Source organism: Schistocerca gregaria, unplaced genomic scaffold (genome assembly GCF_023897955.1).
Source record: "Schistocerca gregaria isolate iqSchGreg1 unplaced genomic scaffold, iqSchGreg1.2 ptg000180l, whole genome shotgun sequence".
NCBI lineage: Eukaryota > Metazoa > Arthropoda > Insecta > Orthoptera > Acrididae > Schistocerca > Schistocerca gregaria.
Genome location: NW_026061730.1, coordinates 729,425 through 752,409, shown reverse-complemented (window position 1 = coordinate 752,409; position 22,985 = coordinate 729,425). Strand labels below are relative to the sequence as shown.

Sequence of the window (22,985 nt, the reverse complement as noted above, 5' to 3'; positions counted from 1 at the left end):
GTGTGAACGGTCTCGGGTTCAAGCCCCGGCTCCTCCATGTTTTGTGGTCAGTACATGGTAAGTGTTGGTCGCGGCGAACATAAACGCACGCAAGAAGTTGCAAAACCAGCGTCACAGACTGATATGATGTATACTGTCATAAGGAGAGCAAGATGTAAGTGTGGGGACCGGCTGTTATCGTGGTGTCATCGAGTGCAGATCTGTCTTAGGTATCACGGCTTAACGTCATTGAAGTCTAGAGAGTGGACAACACGTTCGTCTTACTCAGAGCGGTGTCTGAACTCTATTTTCGACGTTATGCGTGCCACTTTCATTGTGGCCAACTACGATTCGATACAGAATGCACGAAACCTGAAAGACACCCTCACTGATACATAGAGAGTAGTGTTTGTCTGCGGAATAATGGGAGTGCAAGGGTCTGTGACGTTGATATGACTGTATGTAGCACTACTAGTTAACGGGGGAATGGGCGTAGCTCAGATGGTAGAGCGCTCGCTTAGCGTGCGAGAGGTACTGGGATCGATACCCAGCGCCTCCAGAATTTTTAACACACCTACATGCGCACCTTGCCATGCAAGTGGAATAATTCCCAATTGGCGAGCGTGCTTTTATTCGTGCGCAGGAAGCACCCTCCTCCCACACCTACACTTAATTTAGAAACAGTACAAATGTTCCCATAAGATTCTCAGGCCTACGTCGGAAAGATCTGCCTTGCGCCGATTTCACGTAAATCCCACTGCACGTTCCCATTCTTTGCCTGCAGTCGGCTGCTACTGGTGTTGCTGGTTGTGACTGCTGATAACAGATGCCGTAGCAATCAATTCATGGAGCGAGTTGTATGTTTCGCGATAGTCTGTCTCTGACAAGGAAGCACAGGTGATATAGGTGCGAACACAGGAAGCTTGCAGCCCCTCGCTGCCTGCAGACACAGAGCAGCCACACTAGGAGAGCGGCCTAAGCCGTAGGCGAAATCTGCTCATTCGCTTTGGCGCGACGTCGAACTATACATAAGGCTGTCACTAGCGTGAGCGTTGCGTGAGCGTCGTGTAAAGTCGGAAAAGTCATCTGCATGGGTGATTGCCAAGTTTGGGGAGCGATTCGTAGTACGATCAGTGCAACGGAGACGCGGAAACTTGTTGTGTCCCAGTGTTTTGCAGTTGGACGACAAGAGTTTTACACAGTAGCAAAGAGCGAGGCACTGAGTTGGCATGAACAATGGAGAGCACAATGGGGCTCGAGATGTGCTTGTTACCTCAGGTGCTGTGTGATTGTCGACAAGGAGTGAAATGGACCAATTTGTGACCGCCCTTTCAATTTAAGACGTTCAAAACAGACGGAATTTGCATTCGTAATACCAGAGCATCGAAACTACTTGGAACTCTTGTGTATATGAACGTGTCCGCGCCTTTGTATTCTGGTACCTTCGCCGCTACAAACCAACCAACCATCGTGTCCGTGCACATCAGAGTCGCAAAGAATGGAGAATAGCCAGGCTTGGTCGTGTGTGTAGCTGTAGCTCAGTTGACAGATCGTTCGCTTAGCGTGTGAACGGTCTCGGGTTCAAGCCCCGGCTCCTCCATGTTTTGTGGTCAGTACATGGTAAGTGTTGGTCGCGGCGAACATAAACGCACGCAAGAAGTTGCAAAACCAGCGTCACAGACTGATATGATGTATACTGTCATAAGGAGAGCAAGATGTAAGTGTGGGGACCGGCTGTTATCGTGGTGTCATCGAGTGCAGATCTGTCTTAGGTATCACGGCTTAACGTCATTGAAGTCTAGAGAGTGGACAACACGTTCGTCTTACTCAGAGCGGTGTCTGAACTCTATTTTCGACGTTATGCGTGCCACTTTCATTGTGGCCAACTACGATTCGATACAGAATGCACGAAACCTGAAAGACACCCTCACTGATACATAGAGAGTAGTGTTTGTCTGCGGAATAATGGGAGTGCAAGGGTCTGTGACGTTGATATGACTGTATGTAGCACTACTAGTTAACGGGGGGATGGGCGTAGCTCAGATGGTAGAGCGCTCGCTTAGCGTGCGAGAGGTACTGGGATCGATACCCAGCGCCTCCAGAATTTTTAACACACCTACATGCGCACCTTGCCATGCAAGTGGAATAATTCCCAATTGGCGAGCGTGCTTTTATTCGTGCGCAGGAAGCACCCTCCTCCCACACCTACACTTAATTTAGAAACAGTACAAATGTTCCCATAAGATTCTCAGGCCTACGTCGGAAAGATCTGCCTTGCGCCGATATCACGTAAATCCCATTGCACGTTCCCATTCTTTGCCTGCAGTCGGCTGCTACTGGTGTTGCTGGTTGTGACTGCTGATAACAGATGCCGTAGCAATCAATTCATGGAGCGAGTTGTATGTTTTGCGATAGTCTGTCTCTGACAAGGAAGCACAGGTGATATAGGTGCGAACACAGGAAGCTTGCAGCCCCTCGCTGCCTGCAGACACAGAGCAGCCACACTAGGAGAGCGGCCTAAGCCGTAGGCGAAATGTGCTCATTCGCTTTGGCGCGACGTCGAACTATAAATAAGGCTGTCACTAGCGTGAGCGTTGCGTGAAGTCGTAAAAGTCATCTGCATGGGTGATTGCCAAGTTTGGGGAGCGATTCGTAGTACGATCAGTGCAATGGAGACGCGGAAACTTGTTGTGTCCCAGTGTTTTGCAGTTGGACGACAAGAGTTTTACACAGTAGCAAAGAGCGAGGCACTGAGTTGGCATGAACAATGGAGAGCACAATGGGGCTCGAGATGTGCTTGTTACCTCAGGTGCTGTGTGATTGTCGACAAGGAGTGAAATGGACCAATTTGTGACCGCCCTTTCAATTTAAGACGTTCAAAACAGACGGAATTTGCATTCGTAATACCAGAGCATCGAAACTACTTGGAACTCTTGTGTATATGAACGTGTCCGCGCCTTTGTATTCTGGTACCTTCGCCGCTACAAACCAACCAACCATCGTGTCCGTGCACATCAGAGTCGCAAAGAATGGAGAATAGCCAGGCTTGGTCGTGTGTGTAGCTGTAGCTCAGTTGACAGATCGTTCGCTTAGCGTGTGAACGGTCTCGGGTTCAAGCCCCGGCTCCTCCATGTTTTGTGGTCAGTACATGGTAAGTGTGGGTCGCGGCGAACATAAACGCACGCAAGAAGTTGCAAAACCAGCGTCACAGACTGATATGATGTATACTGTCATAAGGAGAGCAAGATGTAAGTGTGGGGACCGGCTGTTATCGTGGTGTCATCGAGTGCAGATCTGTCTTAGGTATCACGGCTTAACGTCATTGAAGTCTAGAGAGTGGACAACACGTTCGTCTTACTCAGAGCGGTGTCTGAACTCTATTTTCGACGTTATGCGTGCCACTTTCATTGTGGCCAACTACGATTCGATACAGAATGCACGAAACCTGAAAGACACCCTCACTGATACATAGAGAGTAGTGTTTGTCTGCGGAATAATGGGAGTGCAAGGGTCTGTGACGTTGATATGACTGTATGTAGCACTACTAGTTAACGGGGGGATGGGCGTAGCTCAGATGGTAGAGCGCTCGCTTAGCGTGCGAGAGGTACTGGGATCGATACCCAGCGCCTCCAGAATTTTTAACACACCTACATGCGCACCTTGCCATGCAAGTGGAATAATTCCCAATTGGCGAGCGTGCTTTTATTCGTGCGCAGGAAGCACCCTCCTCCCACACCTACACTTAATTTAGAAACAGTACAAATGTTCCCATAAGATTCTCAGGCCTACGTCGGAAAGATCTGCCTTGCGCCGATTTCACGTAAATCCCACTGCACGTTCCCATTCTTTGCCTGCAGTCGGCTGCTACTGGTGTTGCTGGTTGTGACTGCTGATAACAGATGCCGTAGCAATCAATTCATGGAGCGAGTTGTATGTTTCGCGATAGTCTGTCTCTGACAAGGAAGCACAGGTGATATAGGTGCGAACACAGGAAGCTTGCAGCCCCTCGCTGCCTGCAGACACAGAGCAGCCACACTAGGAGAGCGGCCTAAGCCGTAGGCGAAATCTGCTCATTCGCTTTGGCGCGACGTCGAACTATAAATAAGGCTGTCACTAGCGTGAGCGTTGCGTGAGCGTCGTGTAAAGTCGGAAAAGTCATCTGCATGGGTGATTGCCAAGTTTGGGGAGCGATTCGTAGTACGATCAGTGCAACGGAGACGCGGAAACTTGTTGTGTCCCAGTGTTTTGCAGTTGGACGACAAGAGTTTTACACAGTAGCAAAGAGCGAGGCACTGAGTTGGCATGAACAATGGAGAGCACAATGGGGCTCGAGATGTGCTTGTTACCTCAGGTGCTGTGTGATTGTCGACAAGGAGTGAAGTGGACCAATTTGTGACCGCCCTTTCAATTTAAGACGTTCAAAACAGACGGAATTTGCATTCGTAATACCAGAGCATCGAAACTACTTGGAACTCTTGTGTATATGAACGTGTCCGCGCCTTTGTATTCTGGTACCTTCGCCGCTACAAACCAACCAACCATCGTGTCCGTGCACATCAGAGTCGCAAAGAATGGAGAATAGCCAGGCTTGGTCGTGTGTGTAGCTGTAGCTCAGTTGACAGATCGTTCGCTTAGCGTGTGAACGGTCTCGGGTTCAAGCCCCGGCTCCTCCATGTTTTGTGGTCAGTACATGGTAAGTGTTGGTCGCGGCGAACATAAACGCACGCAAGAAGTTGCAAAACCAGCGTCACAGACTGATATGATGTATACTGTCATAAGGAGAGCAAGATGTAAGTGTGGGGACCGGCTGTTATCGTGGTGTCATCGAGTGCAGATCTGTCTTAGGTATCACGGCTTAACGTCATTGAAGTCTAGAGAGTGGACAACACGTTCGTCTTACTCAGAGCGGTGTCTGAACTCTATTTTCGACGTTATGCGTGCCACTTTCATTGTGGCCAACTACGATTCGATACAGAATGCACGAAACCTGAAAGACACCCTCACTGATACATAGAGAGCAGTGTTTGTCTGCGGAATAATGGGAGTGCAAGGGTCTGTGACGTTGATATGACTGTATGTAGCACTACTAGTTAACGGGGGGATGGGCGTAGCTCAGATGGTAGAGCGCTCGCTTAGCGTGCGAGAGGTACTGGGATCGATACCCAGCGCCTCCAGAATTTTTAACACACCTACATGCGCACCTTGCCATGCAAGTGGAATAATTCCCAATTGGCGAGCGTGCTTTTATTCGTGCGCAGGAAGCACCCTCCTCCCACACCTACACTTAATTTAGAAACAGTACAAATGTTCCCATAAGATTCTCAGGCCTACGTCGGAAAGATCTGCCTTGCGCCGATATCACGTAAATCCCATTGCACGTTCCCATTCTTTGCCTGCAGTCGGCTGCTACTGGTGTTGCTGGTTGTGACTGCTGATAACAGATGCCGTAGCAATCAATTCATGGAGCGAGTTGTATGTTTTGCGATAGTCTGTCTCTGACAAGGAAGCACAGGTGATATAGGTGCGAACACAGGAAGCTTGCAGCCCCTCGCTGCCTGCAGACACAGAGCAGCCACACTAGGAGAGCGGCCTAAGCCGTAGGCGAAATGTGCTCATTCGCTTTGGCGCGACGTCGAACTATAAATAAGGCTGTCACTAGCGTGAGCGTCGTGTAAAGTCGGAAAAGTCATCTGCATGGGTGATTGCCAAGTTTGGGGAGCGATTCGTAGTACGATCAGTGCAATGGAGACGCGGAAACTTGTTGTGTCCCAGTGTTTTGCAGTTGGACGACAAGAGTTTTACACAGTAGCAAAGAGCGAGGCACTGAGTTGGCATGAACAATGGAGAGCACAATGGGGCTCGAGATGTGCTTGTTACCTCAGGTGCTGTGTGATTGTCGACAAGGAGTGAAATGGACCAATTTGTGACCGCCCTTTCAATTTAAGACGTTCAAAACAGACGGAATTTGCATTCGTAATACCAGAGCATCGAAACTACTTGGAACTCTTGTGTATATGAACGTGTCCGCGCCTTTGTATTCTGGTACCTTCGCCGCTACAAACCAACCAACCATCGTGTCCGTGCACATCAGAGTCGCAAAGAATGGAGAATAGCCAGGCTTGGTCGTGTGTGTAGCTGTAGCTCAGTTGACAGATCGTTCGCTTAGCGTGTGAACGGTCTCGGGTTCAAGCCCCGGCTCCTCCATGTTTTGTGGTCAGTACATGGTAAGTGTTGGTCGCGGCGAACATAAACGCACGCAAGAAGTTGCAAAACCAGCGTCACAGACTGATATGATGTATACTGTCATAAGGAGAGCAAGATGTAAGTGTGGGGACCGGCTGTTATCGTGGTGTCATCGAGTGCAGATCTGTCTTAGGTTTCACGGCTTAACGTCATTGAAGTCTAGAGAGTGGACAACACGTTCGTCTTACTCAGAGCGGTGTCTGAACTCTATTTTCGACGTTATGCGTGCCACTTTCATTGTGGCCAACTACGATTCGATACAGAATGCACGAAACCTGAAAGACACCCTCACTGATACATAGAGAGTAGTGTTTGTCTGCGGAATAATGGGAGTGCAAGGGTCTGTGACGTTGATATGACTGTATGTAGCACTACTAGTTAACGGGGGGATGGGCGTAGCCCAGATGGTAGAGCGCTCGCTTAGCGTGCGAGAGGTACTGGGATCGATACCCAGCGCCTCTAGAATTTTTAACACACCTACATGCGCACCTTGCCATGCAAGTGGAATAATTCCCAATTGGCGAGCGTGCTTTTATTCGTGCGCAGGAAGCACCCTCCTCCCACACCTACACTTAACTTAGAAACAGTACAAATGTTTCCATAAGATTCTCAGGCCTACGTCGGAAAGATCTGCCTTGCGCCGATTTCACGTAAATCCCACTGCACGTTCCCATTCTTTGCCTGCAGTCGGCTGCTACTGGTGTTGCTGGTTGTGACTGCTGATAACAGATGCCGTAGCAATCAATTCATGGAGCGAGTTGTATGTTTCGCGATAGTCTGTCTCTGACAAGGAAGCACAGGTGATATAGGTGCGAACACAGGAAGCTTGCAGCCCCTCGCTGCCTGCAGACACAGAGCAGCCACACTAGGAGAGCGGCCTAAGCCGTAGGCGAAATCTGCTCATTCGCTTTGGCGCGACGTCGAACTATAAATAAGGCTGTCACTAGCGTGAGCGTCGTGTAAAGTCGGAAAAGTCATCTGCATGGGTGATTGCCAAGTTTGGGGAGCGATTCGTAGTACGATCAGTGCAATGGAGACGCGGAAACTTGTTGTGTCCCAGTGTTTTGCAGTTGGACGACAAGAGTTTTACACAGTAGCAAAGAGCGAGGCACTGAGTTGGCATGAACAATGGAGAGCACAATGGGGCTCGAGATGTGCTTGTTACCTCAGGTGCTGTGTGATTGTCGACAAGGAGTGAAATGGACCAATTTGTGACCGCCCTTTCAATTTAAGACGTTCAAAACAGACGGAATTTGCATTCGTAATACCAGAGCATCGAAACTACTTGGAACTCTTGTGTATATGAACGTGTCCGCGCCTTTGTATTCTGGTACCTTCGCCGCTACAAACCAACCAACCATCGTGTCCGTGCACATCAGAGTCGCAAAGAATGGAGAATAGCCAGGCTTGGTCGTGTGTGTAGCTGTAGCTCAGTTGACAGATCGTTCGCTTAGCGTGTGAACGGTCTCGGGTTCAAGCCCCGGCTCCTCCATGTTTTGTGGTCAGTACATGGTAAGTGTTGGTCGCGGCGAACATAAACGCACGCAAGAAGTTGCAAAACCAGCGTCACAGACTGATATGATGTATACTGTCATAAGGAGAGCAAGATGTAAGTGTGGGGACCGGCTGTTATCGTGGTGTCATCGAGTGCAGATCTGTCTTAGGTATCACGGCTTAACGTCATTGAAGTCTAGAGAGTGGACAACACGTTCGTCTTACTCAGAGCGGTGTCTGAACTCTATTTTCGACGTTATGCGTGCCACTTTCATTGTGGCCAACTACGATTCGATACAGAATGCACGAAACCTGAAAGACACCCTCACTGATACATAGAGAGTAGTGTTTGTCTGCGGAATAATGGGAGTGCAAGGGTCTGTGACGTTGATATGACTGTATGTAGCACTACTAGTTAACGGGGGGATGGGCGTAGCTCAGATGGTAGAGCGCTCGCTTAGCGTGCGAGAGGTACTGGGATCGATACCCAGCGCCTCTAGAATTTTTAACACACCTACATGCGCACCTTGCCATGCAAGTGGAATAATTCCCAATTGGCGAGCGTGCTTTTATTCGTGCGCAGGAAGCACCCTCCTCCCACACCTACACTTAACTTAGAAACAGTACAAATGTTTCCATAAGATTCTCAGGCCTACGTCGGAAAGATCTGCCTTGCGCCGATTTCACGTAAATCCCACTGCACGTTCCCATTCTTTGCCTGCAGTCGGCTGCTACTGGTGTTGCTGGTTGTGACTGCTGATAACAGATGCCGTAGCAATCAATTCATGGAGCGAGTTGTATGTTTCGCGATAGTCTGTCTCTGACAAGGAAGCACAGGTGATATAGGTGCGAACACAGGAAGCTTGCAGCCCCTCGCTGCCTGCAGACACAGAGCAGCCACACTAGGAGAGCGGCCTAAGCCGTAGGCGAAATGTGCTCATTCGCTTTGGCGCGACGTCGAACTATAAATAAGGCTGTCACTAGCGTGAGCGTTGCGTAAAGTCGGAAAAGTCATCTGCATGGGTGATTGCCAAGTTTGGGGAGCGATTCGTAGTACGATCAGTGCAATGGAGACGCGGAAACTTGTTGTGTCCCAGTGTTTTGCAGTTGGACGACAAGAGTTTTACACAGTAGCAAAGAGCGAGGCACTGAGTTGGCATGAACAATGGAGAGCACAATGGGGCTCGAGATGTGCTTGTTACCTCAGGTGCTGTGTGATTGTCGACAAGGAGTGAAATGGACCAAATTGTGACCGCCCTTTCAATTTAAGACGTTCAAAACAGACGGAATTTGCATTCGTAATACCAGAGCATCGAAACTACTTGGAACTCTTGTGTATATGAACGTGTCCGCGCCTTTGTATTCTGGTACCTTCGCCGCTACAAACCAACCAACCATCGTGTCCGTGCACATCAGAGTCGCAAAGAATGGAGAATAGCCAGGCTTGGTCGTGTGTGTAGCTGTAGCTCAGTTGACAGATCGTTCGCTTAGCGTGTGAACGGTCTCGGGTTCAAGCCCCGGCTCCTCCATGTTTTGTGGTCAGTACATGGTAAGTGTTGGTCGCGGCGAACATAAACGCACGCAAGAAGTTGCAAAACCAGCGTCACAGACTGATATGATGTATACTGTCATAAGGAGAGCAAGATGTAAGTGTGGGGACCGGCTGTTATCGTGGTGTCATCGAGTGCAGATCTGTCTTAGGTATCACGGCTTAACGTCATTGAAGTCTAGAGAGTGGACAACACGTTCGTCTTACTCAGAGCGGTGTCTGAACTCTATTTTCGACGTTATGCGTGCCACTTTCATTGTGGCCAACTACGATTCGATACAGAATGCACGAAACCTGAAAGACACCCTCACTGATACATAGAGAGTAGTGTTTGTCTGCGGAATAATGGGAGTGCAAGGGTCTGTGACGTTGATATGACTGTATGTAGCACTACTAGTTAACGGGGGGATGGGCGTAGCTCAGATGGTAGAGCGCTCGCTTAGCGTGCGAGAGGTACTGGGATCGATACCCAGCGCCTCCAGAATTTTTAACACACCTACATGCGCACCTTGCCATGCAAGTGGAATAATTCCCAATTGGCGAGCGTGCTTTTATTCGTGCGCAGGAAGCACCCTCCTCCCACACCTACACTTAATTTAGAAACAGTACAAATGTTCCCATAAGATTCTCAGGCCTACGTCGGAAAGATCTGCCTTGCGCCGATTTCACGTAAATCCCACTGCACGTTCCCATTCTTTGCGTGCAGTCGGCTGCTACTGGTGTTGCTGGTTGTGACTGCTGATAACAGATGCCGTAGCAATCAATTCATGGAGCGAGTTGTATGTTTTGCGATAGTCTGTCTCTGACAAGGAAGCACAGGTGATATAGGTGCGAACACAGGAAGCTTGCAGCCCCTCGCTGCCTGCAGACACAGAGCAGCCACACTAGGAGAGCGGCCTAAGCCGTAGGCGAAATGTGCTCATTCGCTTTGGCGCGACGTCGAACTATAAATAAGGCTGTCACTAGCGTGAGCGTTGCGTGAGCGTTGTGTAAAGACGGAAAAGTCATCTGCATGGGTGATTGCCAAGTTTGGGGAGCGATTCGTAGTACGATCAGTGCAATGGAGACGCGGAAACTTGTTGTGTCCCAGTGTTTTGCAGTTGGACGACAAGAGTTTTACACAGTAGCAAAGAGCGAGGCACTGAGTTGGCATGAACAATGGAGAGCACAATGGGGCTCGAGATGTGCTTGTTACCTCAGGTGCTGTGTGATTGTGGACAAGGAGTGAAATGGACCAATTTGTGACCGCCCTTTCAATTTAAGACGTTCAAAACAGACGGAATTTGCATTCGTAATACCAGAGCATCGAAACTACTTGGAACTCTTGTGTATATGAACGTGTCCGCGCCTTTGTATTCTGGTACCTTCGCCGCTACAAACCAACCAACCATCGTGTCCGTGCACATCAGAGTCGCAAAGAATGGAGAATAGCCAGGCTTGGTCGTGTGTGTAGCTGTAGCTCAGTTGACAGATCGTTCGCTTAGCGTGTGAACGGTCTCGGGTTCAAGCCCCGGCTCCTCCATGTTTTGTGGTCAGTACATGGTAAGTGTTGGTCGCGGCGAACATAAACGCACGCAAGAAGTTGCAAAACCAGCGTCACAGACTGATATGATGTATACTGTCATAAGGAGAGCAAGATGTAAGTGTGGGGACCGGCTGTTATCGTGGTGTCATCGAGTGCAGATCTGTCTTAGGTATCACGGCTTAACGTCATTGAAGTCTAGAGAGTGGACAACACGTTCGTCTTACTCAGAGCGGTGTCTGAACTCTATTTTCGACGTTATGCGTGCCACTTTCATTGTGGCCAACTACGATTCGATACAGAATGCACGAAACCTGAAAGACACCCTCACTGATACATAGAGAGTAGTGTTTGTCTGCGGAATAATGGGAGTGCAAGGGTCTGTGACGTTGATATGACTGTATGTAGCACTACTAGTTAACGGGGGGATGGGCGTAGCTCAGATGGTAGAGCGCTCGCTTAGCGTGCGAGAGGTACTGGGATCGATACCCAGCGCCTCTAGAATTTTTAACACACCTACATGCGCACCTTGCCATGCAAGTGGAATAATTCCCAATTGGCGAGCGTGCTTTTATTCGTGCGCAGGAAGCACCCTCCTCCCACACCTACACTTAACTTAGAAACAGTACAAATGTTTCCATAAGATTCTCAGGCCTACGTCGGAAAGATCTGCCTTGCGCCGATTTCACGTAAATCCCACTGCACGTTCCCATTCTTTGCCTGCAGTCGGCTGCTACTGGTGTTGCTGGTTGTGACTGCTGATAACAGATGCCGTAGCAATCAATTCATGGAGCGAGTTGTATGTTTCGCGATAGTCTGTCTCTGACAAGGAAGCACAGGTGATATAGGTGCGAACACAGGAAGCTTGCAGCCCCTCGCTGCCTGCAGACACAGAGCAGCCACACTAGGAGAGCGGCCTAAGCCGTAGGCGAAATGTGCTCATTCGCTTTGGCGCGACGTCGAACTATAAATAAGGCTGTCACTAGCGTGAGCGTTGCGTAAAGTCGGAAAAGTCATCTGCATGGGTGATTGCCAAGTTTGGGGAGCGATTCGTAGTACGATCAGTGCAATGGAGACGCGGAAACTTGTTGTGTCCCAGTGTTTTGCAGTTGGACGACAAGAGTTTTACACAGTAGCAAAGAGCGAGGCACTGAGTTGGCATGAACAATGGAGAGCACAATGGGGCTCGAGATGTGCTTGTTACCTCAGGTGCTGTGTGATTGTCGACAAGGAGTGAAATGGACCAAATTGTGACCGCCCTTTCAATTTAAGACGTTCAAAACAGACGGAATTTGCATTCGTAATACCAGAGCATCGAAACTACTTGGAACTCTTGTGTATATGAACGTGTCCGCGCCTTTGTATTCTGGTACCTTCGCCGCTACAAACCAACCAACCATCGTGTCCGTGCACATCAGAGTCGCAAAGAATGGAGAATAGCCAGGCTTGGTCGTGTGTGTAGCTGTAGCTCAGTTGACAGATCGTTCGCTTAGCGTGTGAACGGTCTCGGGTTCAAGCCCCGGCTCCTCCATGTTTTGTGGTCAGTACATGGTAAGTGTTGGTCGCGGCGAACATAAACGCACGCAAGAAGTTGCAAAACCAGCGTCACAGACTGATATGATGTATACTGTCATAAGGAGAGCAAGATGTAAGTGTGGGGACCGGCTGTTATCGTGGTGTCATCGAGTGCAGATCTGTCTTAGGTATCACGGCTTAACGTCATTGAAGTCTAGAGAGTGGACAACACGTTCGTCTTACTCAGAGCGGTGTCTGAACTCTATTTTCGACGTTATGCGTGCCACTTTCATTGTGGCCAACTACGATTCGATACAGAATGCACGAAACCTGAAAGACACCCTCACTGATACATAGAGAGTAGTGTTTGTCTGCGGAATAATGGGAGTGCAAGGGTCTGTGACGTTGATATGACTGTATGTAGCACTACTAGTTAACGGGGGGATGGGCGTAGCTCAGATGGTAGAGCGCTCGCTTAGCGTGCGAGAGGTACTGGGATCGATACCCAGCGCCTCCAGAATTTTTAACACACCTACATGCGCACCTTGCCATGCAAGTGGAATAATTCCCAATTGGCGAGCGTGCTTTTATTCGTGCGCAGGAAGCACCCTCCTCCCACACCTACACTTAATTTAGAAACAGTACAAATGTTCCCATAAGATTCTCAGGCCTACGTCGGAAAGATCTGCCTTGCGCCGATTTCACGTAAATCCCACTGCACGTTCCCATTCTTTGCCTGCAGTCGGCTGCTACTGGTGTTGCTGGTTGTGACTGCTGATAACAGATGCCGTAGCAATCAATTCATGGAGCGAGTTGTATGTTTCGCGATAGTCTGTCTCTGACAAGGAAGCACAGGTGATATAGGTGCGAACACAGGAAGCTTGCAGCCCCTCGCTGCCTGCAGACACAGAGCAGCCACACTAGGAGAGCGGCCTAAGCCGTAGGCGAAATGTGCTCATTCGCTTTGGCGCGACGTCGAACTATAAATAAGGCTGTCACTAGCGTGAGTGTTGCGTAAAGTCGGAAAAGTCATCTGCATGGGTGATTGCCAAGTTTGGGGAGCGATTCGTAGTACGATCAGTGCAATGGAGACGCGGAAACTTGTTGTGTCCCAGTGTTTTGCAGTTGGACGACAAGAGTTTTACACAGTAGCAAAGAGCGAGGCACTGAGTTGGCATGAACAATGGAGAGCACAATGGGGCTCGAGATGTGCTTGTTACCTCAGGTGCTGTGTGATTGTCGACAAGGAGTGAAATGGACCAATTTGTGACCGCCCTTTCAATTTAAGACGTTCAAAACAGACGGAATTTGCATTCGTAATACCAGAGCATCGAAACTACTTGGAACTCTTGTGTATATGAACGTGTCCGCGCCTTTGTATTCTGGTACCTTCGCCGCTACAAACCAACCAACCATCGTGTCCGTGCACATCAGAGTCGCAAAGAATGGAGAATAGCCAGGCTTGGTCGTGTGTGTAGCTGTAGCTCAGTTGACAGATCGTTCGCTTAGCGTGTGAACGGTCTCGGGTTCAAGCCCCGGCTCCTCCATGTTTTGTGGTCAGTACATGGTAAGTGTTGGTCGCGGCGAACATAAACGCACGCAAGAAGTTGCAAAACCAGCGTCACAGACTGATATGATGTATACTGTCATAAGGAGAGCAAGATGTAAGTGTGGGGACCGGCTGTTATCGTGGTGTCATCGAGTGCAGATCTGTCTTAGGTATCACGGCTTAACGTCATTGAAGTCTAGAGAGTGGACAACACGTTCGTCTTACTCAGAGCGGTGTCTGAACTCTATTTTCGACGTTATGCGTGCCACTTTCATTGTGGCCAACTACGATTCGATACAGAATGCACGAAACCTGAAAGACACCCTCACTGATACATAGAGAGTAGTGTTTGTCTGCGGAATAATGGGAGTGCAAGGGTCTGTGACGTTGATATGACTGTATGTAGCACTACTAGTTAACGGGGGGATGGGCGTAGCTCAGATGGTAGAGCGCTCGCTTAGCGTGCGAGAGGTACTGGGATCGATACCCAGCGCCTCCAGAATTTTTAACACACCTACATGCGCACCTTGCCATGCAAGTGGAATAATTCCCAATTGGCGAGCGTGCTTTTATTCGTGCGCAGGAAGCACCCTCCTCCCACACCTACACTTAATTTAGAAACAGTACAAATGTTCCCATAAGATTCTCAGGCCTACGTCGGAAAGATCTGCCTTGCGCCGATTTCACGTAAATCCCACTGCACGTTCCCATTCTTTGCGTGCAGTCGGCTGCTACTGGTGTTGCTGGTTGTGACTGCTGATAACAGATGCCGTAGCAATCAATTCATGGAGCGAGTTGTATGTTTTGCGATAGTCTGTCTCTGACAAGGAAGCACAGGTGATATAGGTGCGAACACAGGAAGCTTGCAGCCCCTCGCTGCCTGCAGACACAGAGCAGCCACACTAGGAGAGCGGCCTAAGCCGTAGGCGAAATGTGCTCATTCGCTTTGGCGCGACGTCGAACTATAAATAAGGCTGTCACTAGCGTGAGCGTTGCGTGAGCGTCGTGTAAAGTCGGAAAAGTCATCTGCATGGGTGATTGCCAAGTTTGGGGAGCGATTCGTAGTACGATCAGTGCAATGGAGACGCGGAAACTTGTTGTGTCCCAGTGTTTTGCAGTTGGACGACAAGAGTTTTACACAGTAGCAAAGAGCGAGGCACTGAGTTGGCATGAACAATGGAGAGCACAATGGGGCTCGAGATGTGCTTGTTACCTCAGGTGCTGTGTGATTGTCGACAAGGAGTGAATTGGACCAATTTGTGACCGCCCTTTCAATTTAAGACGTTCAAAACAGACGGAATTTGCATTCGTAATACCAGAGCATCGAAACTACTTGGAACTCTTGTGTATATGAACGTGTCCGCGCCTTTGTATTCTGGTACCTTCGTCGCTACAAACCAACCAACCATCGTGTCCGTGCACATCAGAGTCGCAAAGAATGGAGAATAGCCAGGCTTGGTCGTGTGTGTAGCTGTAGCTCAGTTGACAGATCGTTCGCTTAGCGTGTGAACGGTCTCGGGTTCAAGCCCCGGCTCCTCCATGTTTTGTGGTCAGTACATGGTAAGTGTTGGTCGCGGCGAACATAAACGCACGCAAGAAGTTGCAAAACCAGCGTCACAGACTGATATGATGTATACTGTCATAAGGAGAGCAAGATGTAAGTGTGGGGACCGGCTGTTATCGTGGTGTCATCGAGTGCAGATCTGTCTTAGGTATCACGGCTTAACGTCATTGAAGTCTAGAGAGTGGACAACACGTTCGTCTTACTCAGAGCGGTGTCTGAACTCTATTTTCGACGTTATGCGTGCCACTTTCATTGTGGCCAACTACGATTCGATACAGAATGCACGAAACCTGAAAGACACCCTCACTGATACATAGAGAGTAGTGTTTGTCTGCGGAATAATGGGAGTGCAAGGGTCTGTGACGTTGATATGACTGTATGTAGCACTACTAGTTAACGGGGGGATGGGCGTAGCTCAGATGGTAGAGCGCTCGCTTAGCGTGCGAGAGGTACTGGGATCGATACCCAGCGCCTCCAGAATTTTTAACACACCTACATGCGCACCTTGCCATGCAAGTGGAATAATTCCCAATTGGCGAGCGTGCTTTTATTCGTGCGCAGGAAGCACCCTCCTCCCACACCTACACTTAATTTAGAAACAGTACAAATGTTCCCATAAGATTCTCAGGCCTACGTCGGAAAGATCTGCCTTGCGCCGATTTCACGTAAATCCCACTGCACGTTCCCATTCTTTGCCTGCAGTCGGCTGCTACTGGTGTTGCTGGTTGTGACTGCTGATAACAGATGCCGTAGCAATCAATTCATGGAGCGAGTTGTATGTTTCGCGATAGTCTGTCTCTGACAAGGAAGCACAGGTGATATAGGTGCGAACACAGGAAGCTTGCAGCCCCTCGCTGCCTGCAGACACAGAGCAGCCACACTAGGAGAGCGGCCTAAGCCGTAGGCGAAATGTGCTCATTCGCTTTGGCGCGACGTCGAACTATAAATAAGGCTGTCACTAGCGTGAGCGTTGCGTAAAGTCGGAAAAGTCATCTGCATGGGTGATTGCCAAGTTTGGGGAGCGATACGTAGTACGATCAGTGCAATGGAGACGCGGAAACTTGTTGTGTCCCAGTGTTTTGCAGTTGGACGACAAGAGTTTTACACAGTAGCAAAGAGCGAGGCACTGAGTTGGCATGAACAATGGAGAGCACAATGGGGCTCGAGATGTGCTTGTTACCTCAGGTGCTGTGTGATTGTCGACAAGGAGTGAAATGGACCAATTTGTGACCGCCCTTTCAATTTAAGACGTTCAAAACAGACGGAATTTGCATTCGTAATACCAGAGCATCGAAACTACTTGGAACTCTTGTGTATATGAACGTGTCCGCGCCTTTGTATTCTGGTACCTTCGCCGCTACAAACCAACCAACCATCGTGTCCGTGCACATCAGAGTCGCAAAGAATGGAGAATAGCCAGGCTTGGTCGTGTGTGTAGCTGTAGCTCAGTTGACAGATCGTTCGCTTAGCGTGTGAACGGTCTCGGGTTCAAGCCCCGGCTCCTCCATGTTTTGTGGTCAGTACATGGTAAGTGTTGGTCGCGGCGAACATAAACGCACGCAAGAAGTTGCAAAACCAGCGTCACAGACTGATATGATGTATACTGTCATAAGGAGAGCAAGATGTAAGTGTGGGGACCGGCTGTTATCGTGGTGTCATCGAGTGCAGATCTGTCTTAGGTATCACGGCTTAACGTCATTGAAGTCTAGAGAGTGGACAACACGTTCGTCTTACTCAGAGCGGTGTCTGAACTCTATTTTCGACGTTATGCGTGCCACTTTCATTGTGGCCAACTACGATTCGATACAGAATGCACGAAACCTGAAAGACACCCTCACTGATACATAGAGAGTAGTGTTTGTCTGCGGAATAATGGGAGTGCAAGGGTCTGTGACGTTGATATGACTGTATGTAGCACTACTAGTTAACGGGGGGATGGGCGTAGCTCAGATGGTAGAGCGCTCGCTTAGCGTGCGAGAGGTACTGGGATCGATACCCAGCGCCTCCAGAATTTTTAACACACCTACATGCGCACCTTGCCATGCAAGTGGAATAATTCCCAATTGGCGAGCGTGCTTTTATTCGTGCGCAGGAAGCACCCTCCTCCCACACCTACACTTAATTTAGAAACAGTACAAATGTTCCCATAAGATTCTCAGGCCTACGTCGGAAAGATCTGCCTTGCGCCGATTTCACGTAAATACCACTGCACGTTCCCATTCTTTGCCTGCAGTCGGCTGCTACTGGTGTTGCTGGTTGTGACTGCTGATAACAGATGCCGTAGCAATCAATTCATGGAGCGAGTTGTATGTTTCGCGATAGTCTGTCTCTGACAAGGAAGCACAGGTGATATAGGTGCGAACACAGGAAGCTTGCAGCCCCTCGCTGCCTGCAGACACAGAGCAGCCACACTAGGAGAGCGGCCTAAGCCGTAGGCGAAATGTGCTCATTCGCTTTGGCGCGACGTCGAACTATAAATAAGGCTGTCACTAGCGTGAGCGTTGCGTAAAGTCGGAAAAGTCATCTGCATGGGTGATTGCCAAGTTTGGGGAGCGATACGTAGTACGATCAGTGCAATGGAGACGCGGAAACTTGTTGTGTCCCAGTGTTTTGCAGTTGGACGACAAGAGTTTTACACAGTAGCAAAGAGCGAGGCACTGAGTTGGCATGAACAATGGAGAGCACAATGGGGCTCGAGATGTGCTTGTTACCTCAGGTGCTGTGTGATTGTCGACAAGGAGTGAATTGGACCAATTTGTGACCGCCCTTTCAATTTAAGACGTTCAAAACAGACGGAATTTGCATTCGTAATACCAGAGCATCGAAACTACTTGGAACTCTTGTGTATATGAACGTGTCCGCGCCTTTGTATTCTGGTACCTTCGTCGCTACAAACCAACCAACCATCGTGTCCGTGCACATCAGAGTCGCAAAGAATGGAGAATAGCCAGGCTTGGTCGTGTGTGTAGCTGTAGCTCAGTTGACAGATCGTTCGCTTAGCGTGTGAACGGTCTCGGGTTCAAGCCCCGGCTCCTCCATGTTTTGTGGTCAGTACATGGTAAGTGTTGGTCGCGGCGAACATAAACGCACGCAAGAAGTTGCAAAACCAGCGTCACAGACTGATATGATGTATACTGTCATAAGGAGAGCAAGATGTAAGTGTGGGGACCGGCTGTTATCGTGGGGTCATCGAGTGCAGATCTGTCTTAGGTATCACGGCTTAACGTCATTGAAGTCTAGAGAGTGGACAACACGTTCGTCTTACTCAGAGCGGTGTCTGAACTCTATTTTCGACGTTATGCGTGCCACTTTCATTGTGGCCAACTACGATTCGATACAGAATGCACGAAACCTGAAAGACACCCTCACTGATACATAGAGAGTAGTGTTTGTCTGCGGAATAATGGGAGTGCAAGGGTCTGTGACGTTGATATGACTGTATGTAGCACTACTAGTTAACGGGGGGATGGGCGTAGCTCAGATGGTAGAGCGCTCGCTTAGCGTGCGAGAGGTACTGGGATCGATACCCAGCGCCTCCAGAATTTTTAACACACCTACATGCGCACCTTGCCATGCAAGTGGAATAATTCCCAATTGGCGAGCGTGCTTTTATTCGTGCGCAGGAAGCACCCTCCTCCCACACCTACACTTAATTTAGAAACAGTACAAATGTTCCCATAAGATTCTCAGGCCTACGTCGGAAAGATCTGCCTTGCGCCGATTTCACGTAAATCCCACTGCACGTTCCCATTCTTTGCGTGCAGTCGGCTGCTACTGGTGTTGCTGGTTGTGACTGCTGATAACAGATGCCGTAGCAATCAATTCATGGAGCGAGTTGTATGTTTTGCGATAGTCTGTCTCTGACAAGGAAGCACAGGTGATATAGGTGCGAACACAGGAAGCTTGCAGCCCCTCGCTGCCTGCAGACACAGAGCAGCCACACTAGGAGAGCGGCCTAAGCCGTAGGCGAAATGTGCTCATTCGCTTTGGCGCGACGTCGAACTATAAATAAGGCTGTCACTAGCGTGAGCGTTGCGTGAGCGTCGTGTAAAGTCGGAAAAGTCATCTGCATGGGTGATTGCCAAGTTTGGGGAGCGATTCGTAGTACGATCAGTGCAATGGAGACGCGGAAACTTGTTGTGTCCCAGTGTTTTGCAGTTGGACGACAAGAGTTTTACACTTTAGCAAAGAGCGAGGCACTGAGTTGGCATGAACAATGGAGAGCACAATGGGGCTCGAGATGTGCTTGTTACCTCAGGTGCTGTGTGATTGTCGACAAGGAGTGAAATGGACCAATTTGTGACCGCCCTTTCAATTTAAGACGTTCAAAACAGACGGAATTTGCATTCGTAATACCAGAGCATCGAAACTACTTGGAACTCTTGTGTATATGAACGTGTCCGCGCCTTTGTATTCTGGTACCTTCGCCGCTACAAACCAACCAACCATCGTGTCCGTGCACATCAGAGTCGCAAAGAATGGAGAATAGCCAGGCTTGGTCGTGTGTGTAGCTGTAGCTCAGTTGACAGATCGTTCGCTTAGCGTGTGAAAGGTCTCGGGTTCAAGCCCCGGCTCCTCCATGTTTTGTGGTCAGTACATGGTAAGTGTTGGTCGCGGCGAACATAAACGCACGCAAGAAGTTGCAAAACCAGCGTCACAGACTGATATGATGTATACTGTCATAAGGAGAGCAAGATGTAAGTGTGGGGACCGGCTGTTATCGTGGTGTCATCGAGTGCAGATCTGTCTTAGGTATCACGGCTTAACGTCATTGAAGTCTAGAGAGTGGACAACACGTTCGTCTTACTCAGAGCGGTGTCTGAACTCTATTTTCGACGTTATGCGTGCCACTTTCATTGTGGCCAACTACGATTCGATACAGAATGCACGAAACCTGAAAGACACCCTCACTGATACATAGAGAGTAGTGTTTGTCTGCGGAATAATGGGAGTGCAAGGGTCTGTGACGTTGATATGACTGTATGTAGCACTACTAGTTAACGGGGGGATGGGCGTAGCTCAGATGGTAGAGCGCTCGCTTAGCGTGTGAGAGGTACTGGGATCGATACCCAGCGCCTCCAGAATTTTTAACACACCTACATGCGCACCTTGCCATGCAAGTGGAATAATTCCCAATTGGCGAGCGTGCTTTTATTCGTGCGCAGGAAGCACCCTCCTCCCACACCTACACTTAATTTAGAAACAGTACAAATGTTCCCATAAGATTCTCAGGCCTACGTCGGAAAGATCTGCCTTGCGCCGATTTCACGTAAATCCCACTGCACGTTCCCATTCTTTGCCTGCAGTCGGCTGCTACTGGTGTTGCTGGTTGTGACTGCTGATAACAGATGCCGTAGCAATCAATTCATGGAGCGAGTTGTATGTTTCGCGATAGTCTGTCTCTGACAAGGAAGCACAGGTGATATAGGTGCGAACACAGGAAGCTTGCAGCCCCTCGCTGCCTGCAGACACAGAGCAGCCACACTAGGAGAGCGGCCTAAGCCGTAGGCGAAATGTGCTCATTCGCTTTGGCGCGACGTCGAACTATAAATAAGGCTGTCACTAGCGTGAGCGTTGCGTAAAGTCGGAAAAGTCATCTGCATGGGTGATTGCCAAGTTTGGGGAGCGATTCGTAGTACGATCAGTGCAATGGAGACGCGGAAACTTGTTGTGTCCCAGTGTTTTGCAGTTGGACGACAAGAGTTTTACACAGTAGCAAAGAGCGAGGCACTGAGTTGGCATGAACAATGGAGAGCACAATGGGGCTCGAGATGTGCTTGTTACCTCAGGTGCTGTGTGATTGTGGACAAGGAGTGAAATGGACCAATTTGTGACCGCCCTTTCAATTTAAGACGTTCAAAACAGACGGAATTTGCATTCGTAATACCAGAGCATCGAAACTACTTGGAACTCTTGTGTATATGAACGTGTCCGCGCCTTTGTATTCTGGTACCTTCGCCGCTACAAACCAACCAACCATCGTGTCCGTGCACATCAGAGTCGCAAAGAATGGAGAATAGCCAGGCTTGGTCGTGTGTGTAGCTGTAGCTCAGTTGACAGATCGTTCGCTTAGCGTGTGAACGGTCTCGGGTTCAAGCCCCGGCTCCTCCATGTTTTGTGGTCAGTACATGGTAAGTGTTGGTCGCGGCGAACATAAACGCACGCAAGAAGTTGCAAAACCAGCGTCACAGACTGATATGATGTATACTGTCATAAGGAGAGCAAGATGTAAGTGTGGGGACCGGCTGTTATCGTGGTGTCATCGAGTGCAGATCTGTCTTAGGTATCACGGCTTAACGTCATTGAAGTCTAGAGAGTGGACAACACGTTCGTCTTACTCAGAGCGGTGTCTGAACTCTATTTTCGACGTTATGCGTGCCACTTTCATTGTGGCCAACTACGATTCGATACAGAATGCACGAAACCTGAAAGACACCCTCACTGATACATAGAGAGTAGTGTTTGTCTGCGGAATAATGGGAGTGCAAGGGTCTGTGACGTTGATATGACTGTATGTAGCACTACTAGTTAACGGGGGGATGGGCGTAGCTCAGATGGTAGAGCGCTCGCTTAGCGTGCGAGAGGTACTGGGATCGATACCCAGCGCCTCCAGAATTTTTAACACACCTACATGCGCACCTTGCCATGCAAGTGGAATAATTCCCAATTGGCGAGCGTGCTTTTATTCGTGCGCAGGAAGCACCCTCCTCCCACACCTACACTTAATTTAGAAACAGTACAAATGTTCCCATAAGATTCTCAGGCCTACGTCGGAAAGATCTGCCTTGCGCCGATTTCACGTAAATCCCACTGCACGTTCCCATTCTTTGCCTGCAGTCGGCTGCTACTGGTGTTGCTGGTTGTGACTGCTGATAACAGATGCCGTAGCAATCAATTCATGGAGCGAGTTGTATGTTTCGCGATAGTCTGTCTCTGACAAGGAAGCACAGATGATATAGGTGCGAACACAGGAAGCTTGCAGCCCCTCGCTGCCTGCAGACACAGAGCAGCCACACTAGGAGAGCGGCCTAAGCCGTAGGCGAAATGTGCTCATTCGCTTTGGCGCGACGTCGAACTATAAATAAGGCTGTCACTAGCGTGAGCGTTGCGTAAAGTCGGAAAAGTCATCTGCATGGGTGATTGCCAAGTTTGGGGAGCGATTCGTAGTACGATCAGTGCAATGGAGACGCGGAAACTTGTTGTGTCCCAGTGTTTTGCAGTTGGACGACAAGAGTTTTACACAGTAGCAAAGAGCGAGGCACTGAGTTGGCATGAACAATGGAGAGCACAATGGGGCTCGAGATGTGCTTGTTACCTCAGGTGCTGTGTGATTGTCGACAAGGAGTGAATTGGACCAATTTGTGACCGCCCTTTCAATTTAAGACGTTCAAAACAGACGGAATTTGCATTCGTAATACCAGAGCATCGAAACTACTTGGAACTCTTGTGTATATGAACGTGTCCGCGCCTTTGTATTCTGGTACCTTCGTCGCTACAAACCAACCAACCATCGTGTCCGTGCACATCAGAGTCGCAAAGAATGGAGAATAGCCAGGCTTGGTCGTGTGTG

The 22,985-nt window shown here is 49.3% G+C and overlaps 11 non-coding genes across 11 annotated transcripts; all 11 read left to right on the top strand.

Moving 5' to 3' along the window:
- Positions 1-462: 462 nt before the first annotated feature.
- Positions 463-538, top strand: Trnaa-agc (transfer RNA alanine (anticodon AGC)). Its single transcript has one exon. It is a non-coding gene; the product is annotated as a tRNA-Ala (tRNA).
- Positions 539-2,005: 1,467 nt separating this feature from the next.
- On the top strand, positions 2,006-2,080 carry Trnaa-agc (transfer RNA alanine (anticodon AGC)). Its single transcript has one exon. It is a non-coding gene; the product is annotated as a tRNA-Ala (tRNA).
- A 1,456-nt stretch (positions 2,081-3,536) lies between these two features.
- On the top strand, positions 3,537-3,611 carry Trnaa-agc (transfer RNA alanine (anticodon AGC)). The gene has a single exon. It is a non-coding gene; the product is annotated as a tRNA-Ala (tRNA).
- Positions 3,612-5,078: 1,467 nt separating this feature from the next.
- Positions 5,079-5,153, top strand: Trnaa-agc (transfer RNA alanine (anticodon AGC)). Its single transcript has one exon. It is a non-coding gene; the product is annotated as a tRNA-Ala (tRNA).
- Positions 5,154-9,671: 4,518 nt separating this feature from the next.
- Trnaa-agc (transfer RNA alanine (anticodon AGC)) lies at positions 9,672-9,746 on the top strand. The gene has a single exon. It is a non-coding gene; the product is annotated as a tRNA-Ala (tRNA).
- Positions 9,747-12,744: 2,998 nt separating this feature from the next.
- On the top strand, positions 12,745-12,819 carry Trnaa-agc (transfer RNA alanine (anticodon AGC)). The gene has a single exon. It is a non-coding gene; the product is annotated as a tRNA-Ala (tRNA).
- Positions 12,820-14,275: 1,456 nt separating this feature from the next.
- Trnaa-agc (transfer RNA alanine (anticodon AGC)) lies at positions 14,276-14,350 on the top strand. Its single transcript has one exon. It is a non-coding gene; the product is annotated as a tRNA-Ala (tRNA).
- A 1,467-nt stretch (positions 14,351-15,817) lies between these two features.
- On the top strand, positions 15,818-15,892 carry Trnaa-agc (transfer RNA alanine (anticodon AGC)). Its single transcript has one exon. It is a non-coding gene; the product is annotated as a tRNA-Ala (tRNA).
- Positions 15,893-17,348: 1,456 nt separating this feature from the next.
- Trnaa-agc (transfer RNA alanine (anticodon AGC)) lies at positions 17,349-17,423 on the top strand. The gene has a single exon. It is a non-coding gene; the product is annotated as a tRNA-Ala (tRNA).
- A 1,456-nt stretch (positions 17,424-18,879) lies between these two features.
- Positions 18,880-18,954, top strand: Trnaa-agc (transfer RNA alanine (anticodon AGC)). Its single transcript has one exon. It is a non-coding gene; the product is annotated as a tRNA-Ala (tRNA).
- A 2,998-nt stretch (positions 18,955-21,952) lies between these two features.
- Trnaa-agc (transfer RNA alanine (anticodon AGC)) lies at positions 21,953-22,027 on the top strand. Its single transcript has one exon. It is a non-coding gene; the product is annotated as a tRNA-Ala (tRNA).
- The last annotated feature ends 958 nt before the right edge of the window (positions 22,028-22,985 follow it).